The sequence below is a fragment of the Cryptomeria japonica genome, chromosome 8 (assembly GCF_030272615.1).
Source record: "Cryptomeria japonica chromosome 8, Sugi_1.0, whole genome shotgun sequence".
Classification (NCBI taxonomy): domain Eukaryota; kingdom Viridiplantae; phylum Streptophyta; class Pinopsida; order Cupressales; family Cupressaceae; genus Cryptomeria; species Cryptomeria japonica.
In genome coordinates, this window is record NC_081412.1 from 69461715 (window position 1) to 69486463 (window position 24749).

Below are 24749 nucleotides of genomic sequence, written 5' to 3' on the forward strand. Positions count from 1 at the left end.
GGCAAAAAGTTCTTAGGGCTTTAATGGAATATTTAACTATGGATGGCAGGTTTACAAAAATTTACAATTATCATTTCGCCATCCTGAACCACTTCTACCATGGGGCTAAAATATCTTTGCCCTTCTATTTAGCCTCTTCTCTAAACGAGAGCCTGGCCGACCATATTAAAAAATCTAGCTCCTACCATCTTGTGGACCAAGGACTCATTTTGTTGATTTATGAATATATGAAGGATAAGGCTAGGGCTACCAAGGATGACCCTTTAATCATCAATGCTCAGATTTCTGAGAAATGCATTGACTCTGATTCGACTAGGGAGACCAACACCCCTACCCATAAAAAAAGGAAGGTTGAAATTGTGCAGGAAGAAAAGGATGTTCTTTGTGAGGAAGAAGAGGGAAAGAATAAGGAAAATATTTCTGAAATGGAGATTAACAAGGAGGAGAATTATGGGGAAGGAGAGGAAGGGGGCAATTCTGAGAATCGTCAACCTAACCCTAAAGGCTCGGAAACTGAGAAAGAGGCTCTGAAGCCTAAGGAAGGTGAAAACCCTAATGTGGAGGAGATGGAATAGAGGAAGGATTCTACGGACACCATTCTGGATACCACCCACAATTGCACCCTTGAATTCTTCAATTTTCAGAAGTGGGTGGTGGAAAATATTACTAGCATGCAGGGTAAACAAAGGGAGCTAGAAGTTAAGATCAACAAGCTGATCAACATGTCCGAATCTGGGAAACAGCATGAGGAGACGGAGAATAGTGAAGCGGAGGAGGAAATGGAAATGGAAGACTGGCCAGAGAAAGATTTGATAAAAGGTGACCTGAAACATCTTGAGGACGTCATCAAAATAATGAAGGAACAGGTGGAGGAGGATAAGGACAATGTCAATGCCCAGATGGCTAGAAATGAGAAAGCCTTGAAAAGCCTTATGGACCATAGCCTCTAGGTTCTTAAAGTCTCCTCCCAAAACATGAATGCACTGGTGAATCATTTGGAAAAGAAAAACCAGGAGAAGAACCTGGTAGTTATTGAAGATGCTCCTACTTCCAGCCTAAGCCACCAGACCCCTAGGCACAGAACCAGACAGACTATGGCAGAAAAGGATATGAAGATGAAAGAAAGCCAGATAGCTCAAGAAAATACCGACTTGAGGGAAGCAGCCAAGGCAATGCTTCTTTTGGTGCAGGATGCAGAAGAAACCATGAAGAATTTCTAAATTTATGTTTATGCTAGACTTAGGGCCAATTTCTTGCTGGCCTCTTGTTGTCCTTTCCTCTGTTGCTGGTCTTTTTGCTAGTTTTTTGCAACCGTTGTGTTTTGTTTCTTTCCTGAATATCTTTCATATGTAACTAGGTTTCAGGTCCCTTAAAACCTATTTTTAATTAATCAAAAACTAATAATGAAAGATATTGATACAGGGAAAATTGCTTTATCCCTAAACAAAGATCTTTCAAGAAAAGCTATTGAGACAGGAGGCAAAATTCTAGCATACGCCTCTAATGTTTCATTTTTCTATGTTGATTTAGTTAAGAAGCGAACAGAGTTAGAAATGGAACTGGAAAAGATATGTAATGCCTACATACCTTTATAGGATTCGATCTTAGCTTTTGGCAAATTTGTTGATGATTTGCAAACTCAGTTAGATTTGTATGATTTTGAATAGGCAAAGAGACTCCAGTCCCTCAAGGAGTTAAAGAACTTATTGAAACCGAAGGTGGACATCTTGCAATGAGCTTATAAAAATGTAGAAGCAGTTTTAGCTACTCTAGAGATGAGTACAGTTGATGCAATGGAAGAATTTTCTTCACAGGTCATGACTACCATAGAGATTACTGACACTTTACTACAAACGTGGGAAAATGATTTTTCTCAAATGAAGCTTACTTTCAATAATATTTTCTTCAAAATTGAACTGAACACTCCTTAATACAAACTCTTACATTTTGTATATGTAAACTTTTGATGCAAATTTTGCTATATATATGTGTGTGTGTGTGTGTGTGTGTGTGTGTGTGTGTGTGTGTGTGTGTGTGTGTGTGTGTGTGTGTGTGTGTGTGTGTGTGTGTGTGTGTGTGTATTTTACTTTTCAATTTGGCATTGTTGTCAAAGGGGGAGTAAAAATATATATGTGCATTGTGAAAATTTTGTATGTATTGTTAAGGGGGAGTTGGAGTAGAATTATGTTTGTACAATTTTGGTAAGCACACTTAGTTGTAAAAGTTGTTAAATTTTCTAAGTGTTGCCATCAATGCCAAAGGGGGAGATTATTGGCTTGATGATGATTGTAATGAATGACTTCATGTGTTGTCATTGATGGAACATGTACACACACATGTGTTCACATTGTCTACCGGTATTAATTCTAAAGTTACGTGTATTGCAACCGGTATTGGATATTTAGTTTATGATGGTTTAGAGAGTGTCAATTGGTATATGTAGACAACTGATATATACAGGAATGACTTCACACAAACTTGAAGATTCAGCGGAGACTATCAAAGAAGAAATGGAGGACAATCGGTTTATATGTTGATAGTGGTTAACTCTAACCGGTATCGGTGTTCCAACTGGTATTCATTAAATGTGTGATGAGTTATTACCGGTTGTGATGAGTTACCCCTAACCGGTATCGATGTTCCAACTGGTATTCATTAAATGTGTGATGAGTTATTACCGGTCGTGGTGAGTTAAATGTAAGTATAGATCCAATAGCCAACAAGATGAGAGGGGGGGGTGAATCATACAAACTTAACCTTCCATAAAAACATCAGATTCAACCTCGGTAACATATATTTCAGTAATATAACCAAAACTGTTAAACAAGCAAACTCAAAAGCATAGAAACATCATAAACCTCATAACACCAAATTTAACGTGGAAACCCAAATAGGAAAAAACCACTATGGGATTTCGGACCCACTAGGAAATATACTCTTCTAGAGTATGCTCGGTTAAAAGCAAATCTTGTTAAAGATTACAAACACATTGCTAGATGTGACTCGGTTAAGGGATTTCCCTCAGATCTATTAGGATCTTCACCATGTTAGAAGTGACCTTGTTAAAGGATTTCAAACACTCAATCAAAATGTCACCTTGCTAGAGGGTTTTACAAATAAGACTGTTAAGTCCACTCGGTTAAGAGATTTTTTGTCACTTTCACAAAATAATAGTAATAAAATCTATCTGCAACTTCACATCTAAAATGCTAAAGCAGATTCTTATTTGTTCAATACAATCTAGACATAGAACTAATCTTGTCCATCTGTTGGGCTTCTATACTCTATTATTCAAACAGGTCTTCAAGCTTCTATGGTCGGTAATCACTATGTAGCATACCTGTACATACACTTGCCCGCATACATTGTTTATCAACAGTTTCCTCTTTATAAGCAATTAGGTAACCGCTTAATCTCCTTGATCACATTTTCCATGATCAATCATAGCCATCAGATCTTTGATCTTGTCCAGGTTCAATGCATCTTTCGATCTAAAAATGTTTTACCCCACCTAGGAACTTGCATATATTTCTTGGAACTTGTGCCAAGGTATTGCGGTTCAATCTACACTGTAGATCTTCGTGCCGACTTTCTATTGCCTTAGATTCATTAACAAACTTTATTAACGGCATACCCATCATTCAATCAATTCTAGCTCATCAGCTTCCTTCATTAAATAACACATGCAATCATTTAATGCATTCTGTTATAGCTCGGTTACAACTCTGTAACAACTCGGTAAATACTAAACTTCACTCGGTAGACATTCCGCCTTCATTAACCGATAGCGATAACCTTAGGGTTTATCGACTAGGTTCTTTGCTTGATAACATAGTATAGTATTAACCTTTACAATTTACAACATATGTATGATGTTAAAGCAATCTAAACATCATGATCTCATCATTGTCTAACTCGGTAATAGTTGTTCATTGAATACCTTATTCATCCCTTTATTCATCATAATCTTTCCGTGTCTTTTACCGACATCTTTATAATCTTCAAATCATACTTCTCAAGATATGGCAACATCATACTAAATTAGAAAATCAATTTCTTGACATCAATGACAAAATAATAATATCAAGACAGTAAACATCCTTAATCAGTTATATCCATAATCATCAACAACCTTCTCAATATCCTTATGAAATGCCAACAATCTTTGACAACAATGCCAAAAAGTAAAGAACTAAAACATAATTTCTATATGAAGTGATTTCCTGCTGTTGTTTATCAATTCAATCTCGGTCAGAGCATTTTGTCTTCAATTTTTGTTCCCTATAATAATTCCTATACACCTTTAGAAAACATCCTAAAGTGTATAAATCAGCATCAATTCCAAAAAAGATATTCAATAGAGTCATCAGATTGATGCTTTCACCGAACTCGGTCAGTGAGTAGAAGATGGGGGTAGGACCCCTAACTTACTTCTGAGATATTCAAAAGTGTCCCTTGGTAGTGGCTTGGTGAAGATATCAACAATTTGTTTCTTTGTGCTAACATACTCCAACACCACTTTCTTCTCTTGAGCTTCTTCTCTAAGATAATGATATTTGATAGAGATGTGCTTTGTCTTAGAGTGCATAACAGGATTCTTTGAAATGTTAATGGTACTAGTATTGTCACAGAATATAGTTACTGGCTCAGTAACTTTCTCATTTATACCTTCCAACAATTGTTTGATCCATGCAATGTTGGTACAATTCAATGTTGCAGCAATGTATTCAGCTTCTGCTGTTGACTATGAAGCACATCCTTGTTTCTTGCTAAGCCAACTCACTAATCTTTCTCCTAAAAAGAAAGCTCCTCCACTTGTCTTTTTTCTGTCATCAATGTTGCCTACCCAATCAGCATCAGTATAAACTTTTAAATCAAAATCATTTCCTTTTTGATATACTAAGCCATAATCCTCAGTACCTTTCAAGTATCTAAAAATTCTTTTGATTTCTATCATGTGTGTTTCCTTAGGATCTGCAGAGAATCTTGCAACTATACCTACTACATGTGGTATGTTTGGTCTGTTGTGAACAACATATTGAAGTTTTCCAATCATGGATAGATAAAGTGTCTCATCAACAGATGTAGAATCATCATTCTTTGATAATTTACAGTTGGTAGTCATAAGAGTACTTACTGGTTTTGAATCCTCCATTCCAAATTTCTTCAAGATTTCCTTTATGTACTTGGATTGAGTAATGAAAATCTCATTTTTCATTTGCAATATCTGTAAACCTATAAAATACTTTATCTCGCCGATTAATGACATCTCAAATTCTTTGCTCATTTCATTTCCAGAGTTCTTGCATAAAGAGTCATTTCCACAAAATATAATATCATCAACAAATATGGCTGAGATCAGTATTCCATTTTCATCATTCTTCATGTACATATTGTTGTTCTCACTTGTCCTTATAAAACCAATCTTAATCAAATAAGAGTGCAATCTTTCATACCATGCTCTAGGTGCTTGTTTCAAACCATATAAAGCTTTGTTCAATTTACATACCTGATCTTTATTCTTGTCTTCAACAAATCCTTTAGGTTGTTCAATAAAAAGTTCTTCTTCTAATTGTCCATTCAGAAATGCAGATTTGACATCCATTTGATATACCTTGAAATTTTTGAAAGCAGCATATGCCAACAATGTTCTCACTCCTTCAATTCTAGCAACAAGTGCAAAAGTTTCACCATAATCAATTCCTTCTACTTGAGCATAACCTTTGCAAACTAGTCTTGCTTTGTTTCGAATGACCTCTCCTTTTTCATTTAGCTTGTTTCAAAAAATTCACTTTGTACCAATTACATTTTTGTCCTTTGGTCTTGGGATTAGTTTCCATGTGTCATTCTTCTTGAATTGATCAATCTCTTCTGTCATAGCATTTATCCAATCTTCATTGTTAAATGCCTCTTTCACTATTCTTGGTTCAAATTCATATATCAAACATGTGTTCTATCTCAGTTTGTTCCTTGTCATCACTGGATCATCCTTATCTCCTATAATCTAACTTGGTGCATGATGTCTTCTAACATACTTGGCTAATACAAGCTCGGTAGGCTCTATATGATCTTCTTCATCACTCAGTAACTGGATATTCTCTTCATTTTCTTCAACAGTCTTCTCGGTAAGACTTCTCGGTTGAACATAGACAAATTCATCATAGTCTTCTCGTTCCTTGGAATTTCCTTCATCATTTCTTTCTAAAAATTCATCAGTTTTCACATTTGCACTTTCTACTATTTTGTTAGATGATTTGATCAGACATTTAAATGCTTTGCTTCTAGAAGAATAACCTAGAAATGTTCCTTCTTCACTCTTTTGATCAAACTTGCCATTTCTATCATCTTTGTAAACATAGCATCTACTTCCAAAGATTTTAAAATAACTTACATTAGGTTTCTTATCATACCAGATTTCATATGGTGTCTTCAAAGTACCTTTCTCCAATTGTACTCGGTTCAAGGTGTAAACTATTGTGCTTATTGCTTCTCTCCAAAATGTTTGTGGTACCTTTTTTCAATCATCAGTATTCTAGCACAATCCACAATAGATCTGTTTCTTCTCTCAGCTATTCCATTCTGTTGTGGAGTTCTCGGTGTAGAGACTTGTCTTTTAATACCATGATCATTGCAGAATAAGTTGAACTCATCAGATGTGAACTCTCCTCCTCTATCTGATCTAAGACATTTCAGTTGTCTTCCTGTTTCATTTTCAACTCTTGCCTTGTATGTAATGCCTGCCAAAATACCCCAGAGAAATATAGCTAAAAACATGCTAATTTAAATTTTTTTTTAAACAATACAACACATAAAATCACTTAAGAAATGTAGCAAGCACACAACAACATTCAAGTGTTATGAACATAGAATAATTCACTCAAGCTATTCAAACAATTACGCAAGCGGAATACAATAAATCATTACTACTGCCTCCCTAGGGTATCTCAACAACATTACTTAATCTACCTACATAAGGAATAAGCATTTACTTTCTTCTAGTTCAATACCTCATAATCTTAATCATTATACACACATAGGTGCAACATAGAAATACCTAACACTCATGATATGCAACCTACTTAATCTTTCATTTAATATGAGATTCTATCTTTCAATGCACCACTATTTCATGTTTCACTTAGATTCATTTTATACACCAAGTCCAAATATTCCTATTACCATTAACCAACCTTCGACTATTAACATCACCATTCACATACCAAGATTAACCCTTACATTGCATTAGCACCACTTCCATTTACAATTAACTTCTACATAGTCATTTATAATTATATTCTCATAGCATATTTATTACTTCATCATGATTCCAAAAGCACATAATGCAATACTCACAAGGTCTCCTTAAACATTTAACTCATAGCTCGTTTAATACTCATAAAATCTCTTACACTATATCAATTAACCAACAATCATCTTATTACAAATCAGGTAACTACACAAAATCATCTCAACACAAACTATGATACAATATCCTATTTCCATAACAACTAATAGCATCCACCAAATGTAGATATAATTCTTAAACTATAACACATGATACATTATAATCCTTTCATAAAAGACAAGAACTCATTTAATCATCTTCCATACACTTACTAGTAATTTCTATTAATAAGATTAGAAATTCATTCACTAAGAAGATCCATACAATATTTCATAAGGAACCTTCAATTACACCCCAATCATAATAAGATTTCAATTCGATCATTAGATCACTGTCTACGAAGTATGATACTATAATTTCAAATTCTTTAATCACAACTCATAAACATGTCCTAAGATATCTTCCAACATCACTCAAACTCATACATCATATCAAGACATAACATTTCTTCTACTTAAATCATTAGTTAAAGACATCATTTCAAATCTAATACCATTATCATAACATTTATCCGATTTACTTTTAACATGGCTCATCAAGAATACAAAATACATCATTTCATTTTAAACAACAATACTTATCCACATCTCATGCATCCATTTCATTTAATATAAATGCATTACAATACAACTCAAGGTTCATCATTAAAATCACATACCATAACCAAAAGCTATCACTATAACTAGAGCAACATAATCATTTCTCATAAGCATGATTTCTTTTACAACCATTACATAAGAATTTCATTACATAAATCACACCATCATTTACATTCTTGCTGTAATTATTATCCATGAACTATCTAAAGAAGCATCCTCATCCACGCAAGAAGAATCCAAAGATAGGAACATCCCAATGGTTTAAAAGCACCAACCACCCAACCATGTGGAGCCAAAGGAACCACCCCCCATGCTAGGAGATAACACAAGGTCCCATCACACACTCTACATCTAGGCTGACACTCAAAACCAAAGAGACTAACCAACAAGGACTCTCAAGAAAGAACTCACACAGAGCCACAAGAATAAAATCCTAGAGGCATAAAACTCATAAGGACATAAATGCATCAAATAAGCATAATCATAAATCATAAAGGGAGAACACGTGTAGGAGTGGAGTGTCATCACATGCCATCCTCATAACATAATAACACAGGGCACTAGCTTGATGGACATGTGGAGCCATCTCAACTTATGAGAGACCAAGGGAGATTAGCTTACCATCTTCACGGCCTTCTCATGCTTATCCTAAAACATCCTCCCTGGGACTAAGCCATGAGGCTCAAAACTATTCATTATCTTGTTTAAATGAGTTATAATTTTCCCATCCCAATTAATTCATTATCAATGTTATCACTTGCTTACAAATCATGGAAAACTCTAATGTGCCCTGGTAGTCTAGACTTCATGCATCCTTACAAGGAACCTCATGCCAGTCTATCTCTCATGACCCCGGTCATCACAAGGAAGCCCACTCCTCCTAACATGGCTCAACAACACATCACAAGAGGCTCTACCAACATAAATACATAAAAATAATACTCAATGCAGCCAATAACTTCCACACATACTCTCACAACATATGCAAGGCTACAACAACATCAATATAACAAAATGAGCCTCTTGGCTAGCAATCAACAAAGGCATATCAAGCCATTAAATTTGTTGTCATTAATGAAAGTAAAACCACAACAAGGCCAACTCACTTGTTGCCCCAAAACAGTAACACTTCCAACTCACCAACCATAGCACATCAATATGGATGAAAGCACAATTATTTCCCCAATAATCTTAGGAAGGTAAATATGCTTGAAACCAACAAAATACATCAAATAAAGTCAGATATAAAACTATAAATCATCAACACCCTCAACAATGCCTCTGGTACAAGAATTAATCCAGAAAGTACCACACAATCAAGCAACTAGCAAATGAAGGCCTATTTATCAAAAATAAAAATAAAACAAAACAAAACCAAGCAAAACCATGCTCCAATCAAAATATTTTAAAAATATTATATTCCATACCTACCTTCCCAAAGTTCAAGAAAATAAAATATATTTTGTACCTACCATAAACTTCTAGCCAATCAATTCCAAGGGTAGGTAAAATAAATTAAACCATTGACTAGGGGTGAAAATGACTTTTAAATAAAAGAATACAAATTACCCCCTTATTAATTACTTAATGGGTAAAATAATATTATCCAATAAATAAAATTCACTTCAACATTAAATAAATAATAAACACTTGAAGGCCAATATTAAATCAAAACTCCATGCACGACACAGACAAACCCAGAAATACAAATATTTCCCACAAACTATAGAATAAAACCTTACAACAAATTTATGCCTTCATATATTTCCTTCCTCACTATACAAATTTTAGATTCATTTCCCCAAGCTCACACATTCAATCTACAGACACGGAGCATACAGGAAAATTGTAAAATAAAATATAAAAAGGTAGAATACATCTCCAACTTGCAACCTGTGTTATGGAAGAAGCTGAAGAAGAGATTCCACTAGCCAAACCAAATCCAACCCAAGCTCGAGCCAAAATCCAAGAGAGAAGAAAACCAAAACCAAGAAGAAAACTTGCTAGAGAAATTTTTCCAGAGAGGCACCAACACACGAAAACACTTCATGGAAAAGAAAATAAAAAGACAAACATTAACCAAAAACCCTAGCCTCAATCTCAACCAATCAAAATATTCCAATCTATAATATATTTTACCAACCCCACCATATAATATAATTTTACCTCCCTTTTTAAATTCAACCAATAAGAGAAGAGGGTAGGTAAGGTAAATATAAATCATGCTTTTTACAATTTGGTGGGAATGTTTTATCATTTTATTATTTATACAACCCACTTAATATAAAAGTCAAACTAATAAATAAAATATGAGCCACAATTAAATAAATCAAATAGGGAAATTAAATTAAATAAACCAAAGGCTCATAAATGAATTAATGAACCAGATAAACATTAAAAGCCAAATAAATATTAAACCATAGGCGATTAAATAAATAAATAAATACCAATAAAGGTCAAATTACAAATAAATATAAAACACATCATAAGCTAAACAATAAAATTAAATAAATATTAAATCATCGTTAAAATAAATAAACATTTAAATATCAAATAATCAAATAACCAAAAAGGCAAGAATCCAATAAATTAAATTAAACATTAGATAACCAAATAATCAAATCGCTATTAATCAAAATAATTAAAATAAACATCATTAATTATTTAATCTCGCATCAATAATCAAATAGTCAATCTCAACATAAAAGGAATAATCTGCCAATACTTACATACTCACAACACAGAAGAAACCCAGCTTACTAACTATCATGACAACTTGCACCAAGACACTGACGACTCACAGTGAACAACTTAGACCTAGAGTATGTGAGGGGAAATTGTGTCAACTCTGAACCACATACCATTGGGATTTAAAGACACGCTTAGACCTGTGGAGCAAGGTGGAGTCAATGTCTGGTACCTGCAATCCTACATCCACAAAGAAATGATACGACATATGTATATATATATATATTATAACAGACAAGGGTTAGAGAATTGCAATGACACATCCCACTCGCAATGAGTGATGTGGAATTGTCTCTATCCTGAAGACAGTCATACAACAATCAAACACGCCATAAGATCAACTCATCATAGATAATCATTAAATATGGTTAGTACATAAAAACATCATCAAGTGCATGATTAGTATAATTCACGATTATAGTAAGGCATGTAAAATTCATCAACACTTATGCTCATCAAAACACATGATCAATATAATCTTTTGATAATTAATCACATAATAAGTATATAGTGACTAATAAATCACATGATTAACAATGATAGTATCAACATCATATAAATCATCTGAAATAGCCTATGCCCAATAATGCCTATCATGCATGAATTAAAAGTCAACTCTAGTCAAAACAAGTCAAGTTGAGGGTGGACACTACATTGTACCATTTAAACATTTGAAAAGCTTCTGATTTTTCTTTTAAAAACATTACTGACATCATCCTTGAATAATCATCCACAAATAATATGAAATATTTATCACCATAATAACTTTGAACTTTCATAGGACCACAAAGATCAATGTGCACTAGATCTAAAATTCCCTTAGAAGTGTAAGACTTACTTGTAAAGCTTGATCTTGTCATCTTACCCATCTGGCATCCTCGGCACATAGCATTCTCAGGTTTTTCAAGACTCGATAGACCTCTTACTCGGTGCTTCTTACTTATTTTGATCAAATTATCAAAAATTACATGACAAAACCTTTTATGCCATAACCAGGTATCATCTATCTTTGCATGCAAACACTTATTCCAAGTTGAGTCAAGGTGAAATGTGTTACCTTTTGTTTGTGTCCCAGTAGCAGCTAACCTTCCATTCTTGTCATGAACTTTGACAATTCCTTTCTGAAATTCTATTCAGTAACCTGTGTTGTTTAGTTGTGCTACACTCAACAAATTGTATTTCAAACCTTCAACCCAATAAACATCATTGCATATTGCATTATCAAGAAGTGTTATAGATCCTTTACCTTTCACCGGACATGGTGCATCATTACCAAATTTGACATAGCCTTCATCATAATCTTCTAATATAACAAACTTGTGTTTATCTCCTATCATATGATGTGAGCATCCACTATCTATTATCCAAGAATCATTAGTATTTATGTGAGATATTAGGGCTTTTTCTTCATACCTTTCTTCATCTGATCCATCTTTGATAGCCACATAAACTACTTCCTTTGTATCAGTCTCATCTAATTTATCATCATTGGATTCCTCATTAGCTATTAAACATGTCTTTCTATCTCTTCTTCTAAAGTCTCGGTGTGCTCTGTAATGATTGTCTTTCTATCTATTATCTCGGTAATCTCTCTTTTCAGTAGGATCTTTGTCAGGATAGTTAGAAGCCATGTGTCCTATCTTATCACAATTGAAACATTTCAAAGGTAGTTTTCCTTTATACTTACCTTTGCCTCTCGGTAACCTTCTGGCTAATAGTGGTTCAAACTCTTCTTGCTTTCTGATTTCCTCATACAGTTTGTGTACTTCCTCCATGTTCTTACGAAATCTTTCACTTGCTCCACTGTGATCTCCTTCGGAGTACTTATACTTTCTTTCATTGTAGTTATTAGATTCATCAAGATGAAAAGAACTAAATGCAGATTCAACTTTATTTACCGAAGACCCACTGTTATCAAAATTACTTAACTCAAATGCATGTAGCTTACCAATAGTAGCATCTAAAGAAACTAGCATATTGGGTATAGACCTTAATTCATTAATTGTAGAGACTCTGATTGCATAAGATGGTAGAAGGGTTCTTAACAACTTACTTGTTATATCCTTTTCTTCAATGGTTCCACCTGCTCCTTTGATTTGATTGACAATCTCCTTTAGTCTTGTACTGTACTGAGTTATGTTCTCACCTTCATTCATCCTCATAGATTCAAGTTGTCCTCTTAGACTATCTACTTTTTCTCTTTGAACATGTTCATCTCCTCCATATACTGATATGAGCTTATCCCACATTGCCTTTGCATCATTGCAGCCTTCTAGATCATTAAACTCTGAGTCAGTCAATGCAGATGTTATTTCAATCATTGCTTGAATATGTTCTTGCTTTGCCTTTATCTCTTCCATAGTCAATGGATAGGTGCTCGATGTAAAAAAATCATTCTCCAGATAGTATACAACATATTCTCCAACTCCTGATAGATGTAGCTTCATCCTTTTCTGCCATGTAGAGAAACTTGACTTGCTCAGCTTTGGTGCATCCCTCTTATACATCTTTGGATCTTTAACTCAAGTGCCTTTAAACTTTCCTTCTAGAATCCAAAGCTCTGATACCAATTGATAGTTCTGATACTTAATGCAAGTACAGATCCAATAGCCAACAAGATGAGAGGGGGGGGGTGAATCATACAAACTTAATCTTCCATAAAAACATTAGATTCAACCTCAATAACATATATTTCAGTAATATAACCAAAACTATTAAACATACAAACTCAAAAGCATAGAAACATCATAAACCTCATAACACTAGATTTAACGTGGAAACTCAAATAGGGAAAAACCACTATGGGATTTCGGACCCACTAAGAAATATGCTCTTCTAGAGTATGCTCAGTTAAAAGAAAATCCTGTTAAAAATTACAAACACATTGCTAGATGTGACCCGATTAAGGGATTTCCCTGAGATCTGTTAGGATCTTCACCTTGTTAGAAGTGACCTTGTTAAAGGATTTCAAGCACTCAATTAGAATGTCACCTTGCTAGAGTGTTTTACAAATAAGACTATTAAGTCCACTCGGTTAAGAGATTTTCTATCACTTTCACAAAATAACAGTAATAAAATCTATCTACAACTTCACATCTAAAATGCTAAAGAAGATTCTTATTTGTTCAATACAATCTAGACATAGAACTAATCTTGTCCATCTTTTGGGCTTCTATACTCTATTATTCAAACAGGTCTTCAAGCTTTTGTGCTCGGTAATCACCATGTAGCATCCCTGTGCATACACTTGCCTGCTTACATTGTTTATCAATAGTTTCCTCTTTATAAGCAATTAGGTAACCGCTTAATCTCCTTGATCACATTTCTCATGATCAATCATAGCCATCAAATCTTTGATCTTGTCCAAGTTCAATGCATCTTTCGATCTGAAAACGTTTTACCCCACCTAGGAACTTGCATATATTTCTTGAAACTTGTGCCAGGGTATTGTGGTTCAATCTACGTTGTAGATCTTCATGTTGACTTTCTATTGCCTTAGATTCATTAACAAACTTCATTAACGGCATACCAATCATTCAATCAGTTCCAGCTCATCAGCTTCCTTCATTAAATAACGCATGCAATCATTTAATGCATTTTGTTATAGCTCAGTTACAACTCTGTAACAACTTGGTAAATACTAAACTCCACTCGGTAGATATTCCACCTTCATTAACCGATAGCGATAACCTTAGGGTTTACCAACTAGGTTCTTTGCTTGATAACATAGTATAGTATTAACCTTTACAATTTACAACATCTGTATGATGTTAAAACAATCTAAACATCATGATCTCATCATTGTCTGACTCGGTAATAGTTGCCCATTGATTACGTTATTCATCCCTTTATTCATCATAATCTTTCCGTGTCTTTTACCGACATCTTTATAATCTTCAAATCATACTTCTCAAGATATGGCAACATCATACTGAACTAGAAAATCAATTTCTTGACATCAATGACAAAATAATAATATCAAGACAGTAAACATCCTTAATCAATTATATCCATAATCATCAACAACCTTCTCAATATCCTTATGAAATGCCAACAATCTTTCATTGTCTGTTATAATGCAATATTGCCAACAATAAGGACCTATTATGGCATGTAATAGGTCCTGTTATCACATAATAGGTCCTATTATGTCATGTAATATGATGTATTATGTTATAATAGGACTTATTATGTCATAATAGGAACTATTTTGTGATAATATGACCTATTGTGACATAATAGGACCTATTACATGTCATAATAGGTCCTATTATGTGATAATAGGTCCTATGATGTCATAATATGTCATGTTATCACATATATAGGTCCTATTATCACATAATAGGTCCTATTATCACATAATAGGTCCTATTATGTCATAATAGGACCTATTACATGACATAATAGGATATTCAAATTGACATGTTTATTTAATTAAATTTTGTGCATGTGATCTTTATAGATTTTTTTGTATGTCTGAATCTCTTTAAACTAAATTGACCACTTGTTCATTTTCTTGCAGGAGATGTTTTTGTAGTCATAGTGAAGCCTGATAATGTAAAAGGTGTTAGTTACTATTTATTATGTTGCACAGAGTAGAGGAAGAAGTTAACAAAACAAGAAACAAGTGATGAAATGGTGTTTCCCACAGGTTCATTGCACATTATTTTAAATTTAATTTTTTTTGAAATTTTATTTTTGCATCTTACATTCGTGCCTTGAGAGCTCTAGAATTCATTGAACATTTTAAACTATTTATTGAACTTTAAATGTTGTTTCTTATGTGCAAGTTCAGTTGTTGTGCAAGGAACGTACTTGAAGAAAATCAAAGTAGTTAAATATGCTATTCACTTTATTTATTATCATCGTGACAACAAGGTCTATCAGTATAGCCACCATGTAATTGCTAGCACCCTAACTCTTCATCCAGTCACAGGATGTGGCATTCAAAGTGGAGATTAGATATTTATGATCATGAGAAAATATTACACATTATCCAAGAGCGGGATAATTTGTATATGTTTGCAAATTGTGTGAAGGTTGAACAATTTGACATTTATAAATATCTTAAGGGGATGTAGTTAAGACATGACTCACTTGGGGATCTGATTTAAACTCTTAAATGTTGCATATATACATTGTGATATTGTTTAAAGTTTTAAATGATTTAAACTAGATTATGCTTAATGAAATTTTCATTGTTGTTATTTATGGACCTTGAATAAGGGGATGGGCATTACATAGTTAGATATGATTTTTAAATGTTTTAAGGGGATGTTTGACTAGTTTATGACTTAAGGGGATGATTTAAATTATTATATGTACAATTGTTCATGTCTATTTGAAAATTATAATGAATTGTACATCTTGGGAATTACATTTGTTCATCTATTAAATGAAGTTTTATGAAATTAATATGTATGTATTCAAGTTCATCTATTTGAAAATTGTTTAATCAATTGTACATTTTGGGAATGTCATTACGTAGACATGATTTTTAAACTGCTTAGGGGATGATTTAAATTTTTATGTAGATCATATTGTTAAAATTGAAGTTTTATGAAATTTAATCATCATTTAATCTAGAACATGTATAACATTATAAACTAGATCATACACATATATATGTATATATGTATAAATTACATATATTCAATCATCTTTCAATGTACAACATGTAGTTTTAACATCAAATAATATGTCAAACATATAAAGAAAATCATCATTTAATGCATATATCTAGATCATCAAAAACATGTCAAATGTATATAAATTGGATCATGTAAAATGTATCTATATAAAGTCTAGATCATCAAATGTACATATATAAAGTATAGAGATCATATCAAATGTATTTATATATGATATATCAAACAAAATGTCAACAATGTGTATAAAAGATCTAGATCATAAAATGTCTAACTAGATGGCCTAACACTCTGGTCATCATGACGACTCCTAGTGGAGCGATCCTCTGAATGACTATCATGCTTTGAAGGATGAACTGATCCCTACAAATAAAATAATAAATATACACACATGTTAAATAAAATATACATTAAATACATGTACATAAATTATAATCATTTAAAATTTAATGTAATGTATACATATCATAAATATAAATTTAAAACTCACATGTCCACTAGTGGCTACATCATCAAGTGAGTCTCACCAACATACACAGTCTGACCTCAAGGTAGGAGTAACAAGAGGCATCTACATCTACAAAAATTTTATATATATATATATATATATATATATATATATATATATATATATATATATATATATATATATATATATATATATATATATATATATATATATATATATATATTTACATAAAATCAAATTTGAATTTAGTTAATTTACTTAAATATTTAAATTAGAAATTAGAAATTTGTAGCTCATGAGGATGATGTTAAAAAGAAAATTTTACCTATGTAGAAGGTGGCATCTGATAGTACTCAAACTCTCTAGCCATGATTGTGTCCACTAAAATATCAAGAATCTTCTTGGTCTCATCTAGACTCAAACGTACATTTGCATCATGAGTAGCTGCCACATGTCCCAATAATGATGAATGCAAGGGTTTGTGCAATCGGGATGGCATCGATGATGACTCTAAATGTGTCAACAGCTCCATATAACCCGTCATCGTCATGTTGAAGTCAACATCCTCCAAGCCAATATCAGATGTACGATGCACTGCACTCCATGAAGGATCTACACCTTGTGTGGCCTCTCCCTTTGTGCCAGCAAAAAAATGGTTCATAGGTGGATCCTAGTGTGTGCTAATGTTGGGGCCACCTAGTTGATAAGAATAATCATGAGATGGTCCTGAATGTAGCTCATAAAAAATGGAACCCACAAGACCTCTGACCTCTGCTATAGGGATATGATGCTCAAATGCAATATATTCATATGCATCCAAAAGATCCTCAGCTAAACTCATTAGAGTAACACATGCCATGTCTCCTATGAGACCCTCCAAGTTAGCGGGCGAAGGGATGCTCACTACAACATAAGGATCATCTGAGCTACTATATGAAGATAATTGAGAGCATCGCTGACTCATCAAATACTGGTCGACTCGATCACTAGAAATAAAAGAAGTCACAACTATAATGTCACCAACTCTATGAATGGCCTCTCAGAGCTGGGTACTACGAACAATATCATCTGCCTCAAGACCTAACAAAGTTGCAATAGCTGGTACCCTCTGACCAACAATGGCCCTGTGTGCTGGAATTTATCGGTCTTCTCAATGATAAGCATCCCTGTTAGTAAGCCTACCACAACCCTGTCCTAGATATGGTGGAAAATTAGTGTAGATGATGCACTTTTTCAAATGAACCTCAACATACAACTGTTGAACAAAATAGAGAGGAATTTGGTTGTTATTTGGATAACGACCATGTGCAGCAAGGAAATGTGGGTATATCAATTTAACCATCCCCTCATCCTCACATCTGGTAACCTGATATCCCTTCACCACGTTTTTCTCCAAGTGTGATGGGAAACAATGCTCTTTCAGAGTTTCCTTAGGCACTAAACTCTCAACCTCGGTAAGGGATGCACCACAAAAAACCTCTTGTCGCTTCCTGACAAGAATAGCCTGTATAACATCACTAGAAAATGCACTAGTTCCCTGAATGCCATCCCTGGTACCCACAAGGCTATCAAGAATACACTGACAAGTTTTTTTATAAACACTTGTGTTACTACTACTATTTATCGATGCTCTCAACTTCTCTATCTCAATAATTGTCCATGAGAACAATTCCTGAGGGGAATTGCATAATCTTCCATTATAATATGTAGAACTGGTACACCAAAAGGATAATTTAATGTCACATGTTTCCTTAGACAAAATTACTGGATCTAGATACATATTCAAACTAACTCCATTTGATCTATTATTATAACAAGTATGTATTAAAATGAACAATTTAATAAATTCTAAATATATCTAGTTAGTGAATTCAAAAATAATTTCTAAAGATCTTTCAAAAATAATTTTTAATATAAAATTAGAGCTCAAACACAAGATCATAAATGTTGTAGTTGAAATTCAATATGTATATCATCTCAACTTGTCTAACTTTCTAATCTAAAAAAAACCAAGAATACATTGTGTGTACATGAGAACATAGCATGCATGCATGGATCAATTAAATATATGTAAATGTATGTATGCACACATGCATCAAACTTAAACATGCATCTTGAGATCATGTAAATTAAATAAATAAACATGCACATGAGTATTAAATGTATTCACATGAGAGAGAGAGAGAGAGTCTTAAGGGTCCAGACAAAGAGAGATCTAGCTCAGAGAGAGAGTCCACCGGGTTGAAGACAGGGAAAAAAGAGATGCTTAAAAAGAGTCTCACTTGGAGAGAGAGAGAGAGAGAGAGAGAGAGAGAGAGAGAGAGAGAGAGAGAGAGAGAGAGAGAGAGAGAGAGAGAGAGAGAGAGAGAGAGAGAGAGAGAGAGAGTTGAGAGAGAGAGAGAGATGTTTAAGGGGATCAAGAGAGAGACTTTTGAGGGGAGGGAGAGAGAGATTGAGCTAGAGAGACTTTTAAGGAGAGAGAGAGAGAGAGAGAGAGAGAGATCTAGTCTTAAGGGGATCTAGAGCTCAAGAGCAATTTGGCGATGGGCATAAAAAATCTACAACTTTAAATTTACATATTGATTTGAAAGCTACTTTGTCATTAGTTTCTTAGAGGATTCGAGGTGGAACAACTATAAACAAAAATATGTTTTGGTTAATTTGTAGTTATTTTATTGCTAAACTCTATATTTCATGTTTTTATTTAATTAGGAAAAAATTGAAGATTTTAAAGTTAATTTAATTCAAGGTAATGTCTCATATATATATATATATATATATATATATATATATATGTATATGTATATATATATATGTATATGTATATATATATATATATATATACATATACATATATATATATACATATATATATATACATATATACATATATATATATACATATATATATATATATATGTATGTATGTATGTATGTATGTATGTATGTATGTTTTATTTTAAAAAAAAGATTTAGTATGTTTAAAGAGATAAAGTCTCTTAACTTTATATGTCCATCTAAAACTCCTCTATATATGTCAATATATCGTTCATGTGTGGTTTATATGTTTTATAAGTTTAACTTTATGTTTTCATATATATATAATTTAATCTAAACTAAAAATTTAAACCTTTTCTAATCAAACATATAGCATAAAACATTAAATATAATTTTTTACTACATCAAATGAAACATTAAACATTAAACATAAAATTTAAAATATTTACATATATACATAAAAACATATTTAAAACATCAACATATAGCATATACATTGTACATTTTTTTCTAACATGAAAAATAAACCATAAAATACACACACACACACACACACACACACACACACACACATATATATGTATATGTATATGTATACATATACATATACATATATGTATATGTATATATGTATATGTGTGTGTGTATATGTATACATATACATATATGTATATGTGTGTGTGTATATGTATACATATATGTATATGTATACATATACATATACATATGTATATGTATATGTATATATACATATACATACACATACATATATACATATATATATATACATGTATATACATACACACACACACACGTATATATATACGTGTATATATATATACATACACATATATATACATATATATGTATATACATGTGTATATACACATGTATATATATGTAAATATACATATATATACATATATACATGTATATATGTATATATGTGTGTTTAGTGTCATAAAATTGTTAGGGTCACAATTTTCGGCCACATTATGGTCCTCATGCATGCAAAATCGAATCCCCTAGCTTGATCAGAGACCAAAGACTGCTCAACCCCTTAAAATTGCTTCTCCCTTGCCCTCCACCCCACCCTATCTGCACTCTACCTTGGGGAAAAGGGTAGGATGGGGGTATGGAACCCCTTCCCCTACCCTATTTTGGGATAGGACCCTTCCTAAGTTTGCATTGAAGGTTGTGCAGTGAGCGAGAAAACTTCCCCAATGTCAGCCTGTGGCAAAAATCAATTTCATTGACCCTAATTGACAAGTATATAAGTTCCATTTTTCTCTCATTTTGATAAGTTGGATGAGTAGGAAGTTTATATGATATCAAGCATTCAAGCATTCCTTTCCAGCATTGAGTATTCTCAAGTCTCCCTTCAAGGCTAGGTGTTGCATTCAAGTCAAGGATTCAACCATTGGAGAGGAGATTGATTCCAACAATCAATTCCACACAACCATTTCTATCAACATTTCTATCACAACCTACCTTGAGGTTATATTTCACTTTCATTTACATTTGCTTGCAAGTACTTTCTTTCATTACCTGGTTAATTCCAAAACTAGGGTTTGACCTGAAGGCAAACCCCCAATCCCAACCCATTTTCCTCTCTTTTATGTTTGTAGGTTGTAGGTGCACAACTGTACTTTTAGATTTGGACTTCATTTGCGGAGGCAGAAAAACCCTTTTCATTTCGCGGATTTTTCGGAGGACCGTGTACATTCCTGCCACGGTCTAGGCAACTGTTCCTCAAATTCACAGAGCAGCTTCGTTTCGACATATTACTGCCATATCCAAGTGCACAACTTCATCCCATACTATTATCTCAAGTTATAATCAGTTCTTTGTCACTTTTGCACTTAATTTCTATACATAATTCAATCAATTCCTTTCCATTTGAAATAGAAGAGGGGATTAACTTATCATTCCCATTTCATTCAGAATTCTATCTTCTTCTTTGGAGGTTGAATCTAGTGAATTTTCCTCCCCTCTTCCAATGTAATGTGTGAAAAGTGTTTGAAGGGAAATCCGTAGTGAAACTTTCATCTCTCCTTGGAGGGAAAGGGTAGCTTTCCTCTTGATCTCTCATTCACACATTTTTCACCCACCATTACATTTTTGTGCCTTTACGTTTTTGTGAACCCGACATCTTGCATGCTTTCCTTTGAACAAAATTACATATTTTTCATTTGCAAGTTTCAAATTTCTACAAACTTAGTGGTTAAATCATTAAAAACCCTAGTTTTTAAAATTAAAATTGAACTTGTGATTTGTAAAAATTGCTTGTGCTTATCTTAGATGTGAAAATTGTTTTGTTTGTGAAATTCAATTTCCTCATTGTCTTGTTCAATTTGCAATTCAAATTTACAAAATTAAGCGGTTACTTGTTAAAACCCTAATTTTCAAAAATCATCTTGAACTTGTGCAAAAATTGGATTTCCATTTAATTTTCAGATTTCTGATTGTTCTCAGACTTGTTTTCATTCCTACAATTCAAATTTTCAATTTTCCTCCTTTTTCCCAAAATTCAAATTTCAAAATTAAGTGGTTAGGTCATAAAAATCTAATTTTTAAATTTAATTGGATTTTGTACAAATTTCAATCAATGTCATTCCAATTCAGATTTCTAAACACGTTCCAAGGTGTCCATATCCATTAGGTTTAACCTCTTTCAAATTTGCAATTCAATTCCTCTTTTTCTTCAAAACCCTAATAGGGTCCTATTTTTACATTTGAACCTTAATTTTGCCCATCTAGAAATTGTAAAATTCACCACTTTTTGGGGGTTAGCTTTGAAATCATCATAATATTCATCCCTAAAATTTTTTGAAAAAAGTTTGTCGAACCATGTGCATTCCTGCCATGGTCCTCGGTTTTTTTCCCAAAATTTTGGGAGACTGTTAAGACTGTATTTAATAGCCTAAATCCAAAAGATTGATTGATTTTGTCAATTTTTTATCCCTCTAGAATCGAAAATAACTCCAAAATTCAATATTTCAAATTTTAAGAAAAATTAAGAGGTTAATTATAGTCTACCCTGATTTTAAAAATTATGATTTTAAAATTAAGTGGTATTCCCTTGGCCTTAATATTAAAATTCCAATTTCCTTTCATTTTTCGAAAATTGCATCATCCTCATCTTCCAACAAAGTTCAAATTGTTTAATCATTATTTTCTTACATTTTGCATTAATCAATTTTGTAAGCTTTGTTCCAAAATTAAAAATTAAAAATTTTCCCTAGTGCATGAGTTTCACCACTATTAGTCCTACCTATAATATCCTTGTTAGACGAAGCATTAGAATTAAGGCCTCCCAAGGTTTAATTACCTAGGAGATGGAGCCTAATTTGGGTGACTTCTTTAATGAGGATCATGCTAATTCTTCCAATCCTAATCATGTGCTTATTCACCCCATTGATAAATCCCATGATGAAGAAGAAGCTTTAACTAGAGTCTCTATAGATCAACTTTCCACATTGGACAATCAATTTGATAACTTTCAACAATGGATGTCCCAAGAATACCCTAATAGTGAAGCTCTTTCATTAATTGAAGGTCTTAAATGCATGATTCAAAGTGATAAGAATGGAATTGATATATTGTGTGGCATTGCACATATTGCTGATTCTAATGTCATGTCTATCCAGAGTTGTGTTGAGAATGATGATTATTCACAACCTTCAAATCAAATCAATTCTTCTATTTCTTTGACCACCTCAATGGCTAGTGTTCCTACTTTCACTTCAAACATCATGGCTACATCAACTCAAAATGTCATCCCTACAACCATTGGTCATTGGTCATGGGGACAATCCCTCTTCTTCATTTAATCCTCCATCTTTACCTATGTCTTCCATAAGTATTCCTATTATTCCTCAACCATTCAATGTCACCAAAGGGGGCAATTCCTTCAACAACTTTGTTCCTCCTTTAAGTGTCCCTTTTCCTACCCAATCATCACCTATGCCTACTTATCATAATGTCCCACCGGCTTATTCTCAATCCATGCCTTCTTTCAATAACATCACACCACCTTCTCAATCAACTATATCTAACATCAATTCTTCTACCAAAGCAACAATTAACAATCTTGCTCAAACCATGTCTTCCTTACAACAACAAATTGCTTCTATGAGTCAATCCAAGATTAGTGTGCCCACCTTTGATGTTGCGAGACCACTTTCTCTTGATATTGTTAAAGTTGTGCCACCTAAACATGTTGAGGTCCCTCAATTAGAACTCTATAATGGAAAAGGTGATCCTCTTACACATGTCAAAACATTTCAAACTTTGTGTACCAATTTTGCTTATGATCAAAGATTGCTTGCAAAATTGTTTACAAGAACATTAAGAGATAAGGCTTTACAATGGTATTTCCCTTTGCCTTCTTATTCTATCACTTCCTTTCAACAACTGGAAAATGCTTTCATCCAATAATTTCAAAACAACATTGGTCCTAAAACCACTTTGACTGATTTAATGCATTGTATACAAGGTGTTAAAGAAAAAGTGACTGATTTCATTGGTAGATATAAGCATTTGTGTGCTCAAATTTCTTTTCCCATACCAAATAATGATATTCAAAAAAATTTCATTTCTAATTTACAAAAAGACATCAGGGAAAATCTTCTTTTGTCTGAGTTTACTTCATTTATGTAGTTGTGTGCAACACTCCACAATTATCAACTAGCTATGAGTCAAATGGAGCAATCCACTCATATGGCTCTGAGTGATAAGGGGGAGAGTGTTCAAAAACCATTTGCGAAGTTCAAACCAACAAAAATCTTCATCAAGTTCAATGATACAATTAGCAACAACAATGTGAATGTTGTTGGTATTTTGCTATGGTTTTGTCATTGATGTCAACACCTACTAATACACCTACTTTGGAGATTAAGCAACATTCACCGACAAGCAGTAAACTATGGAACAATTACTGGTATATGGTTCACTGGTACCTAGAATGATATGGAAGACACTTGGTAATGTTGAAGACATCATGTGGACACTTTATTTTGAAGAAATAATCATTGGTATATTCATATTTGCATATTTGCTTTTACTGGCAAATAGGTCTAGGTTATCTAGGGTTACACCGG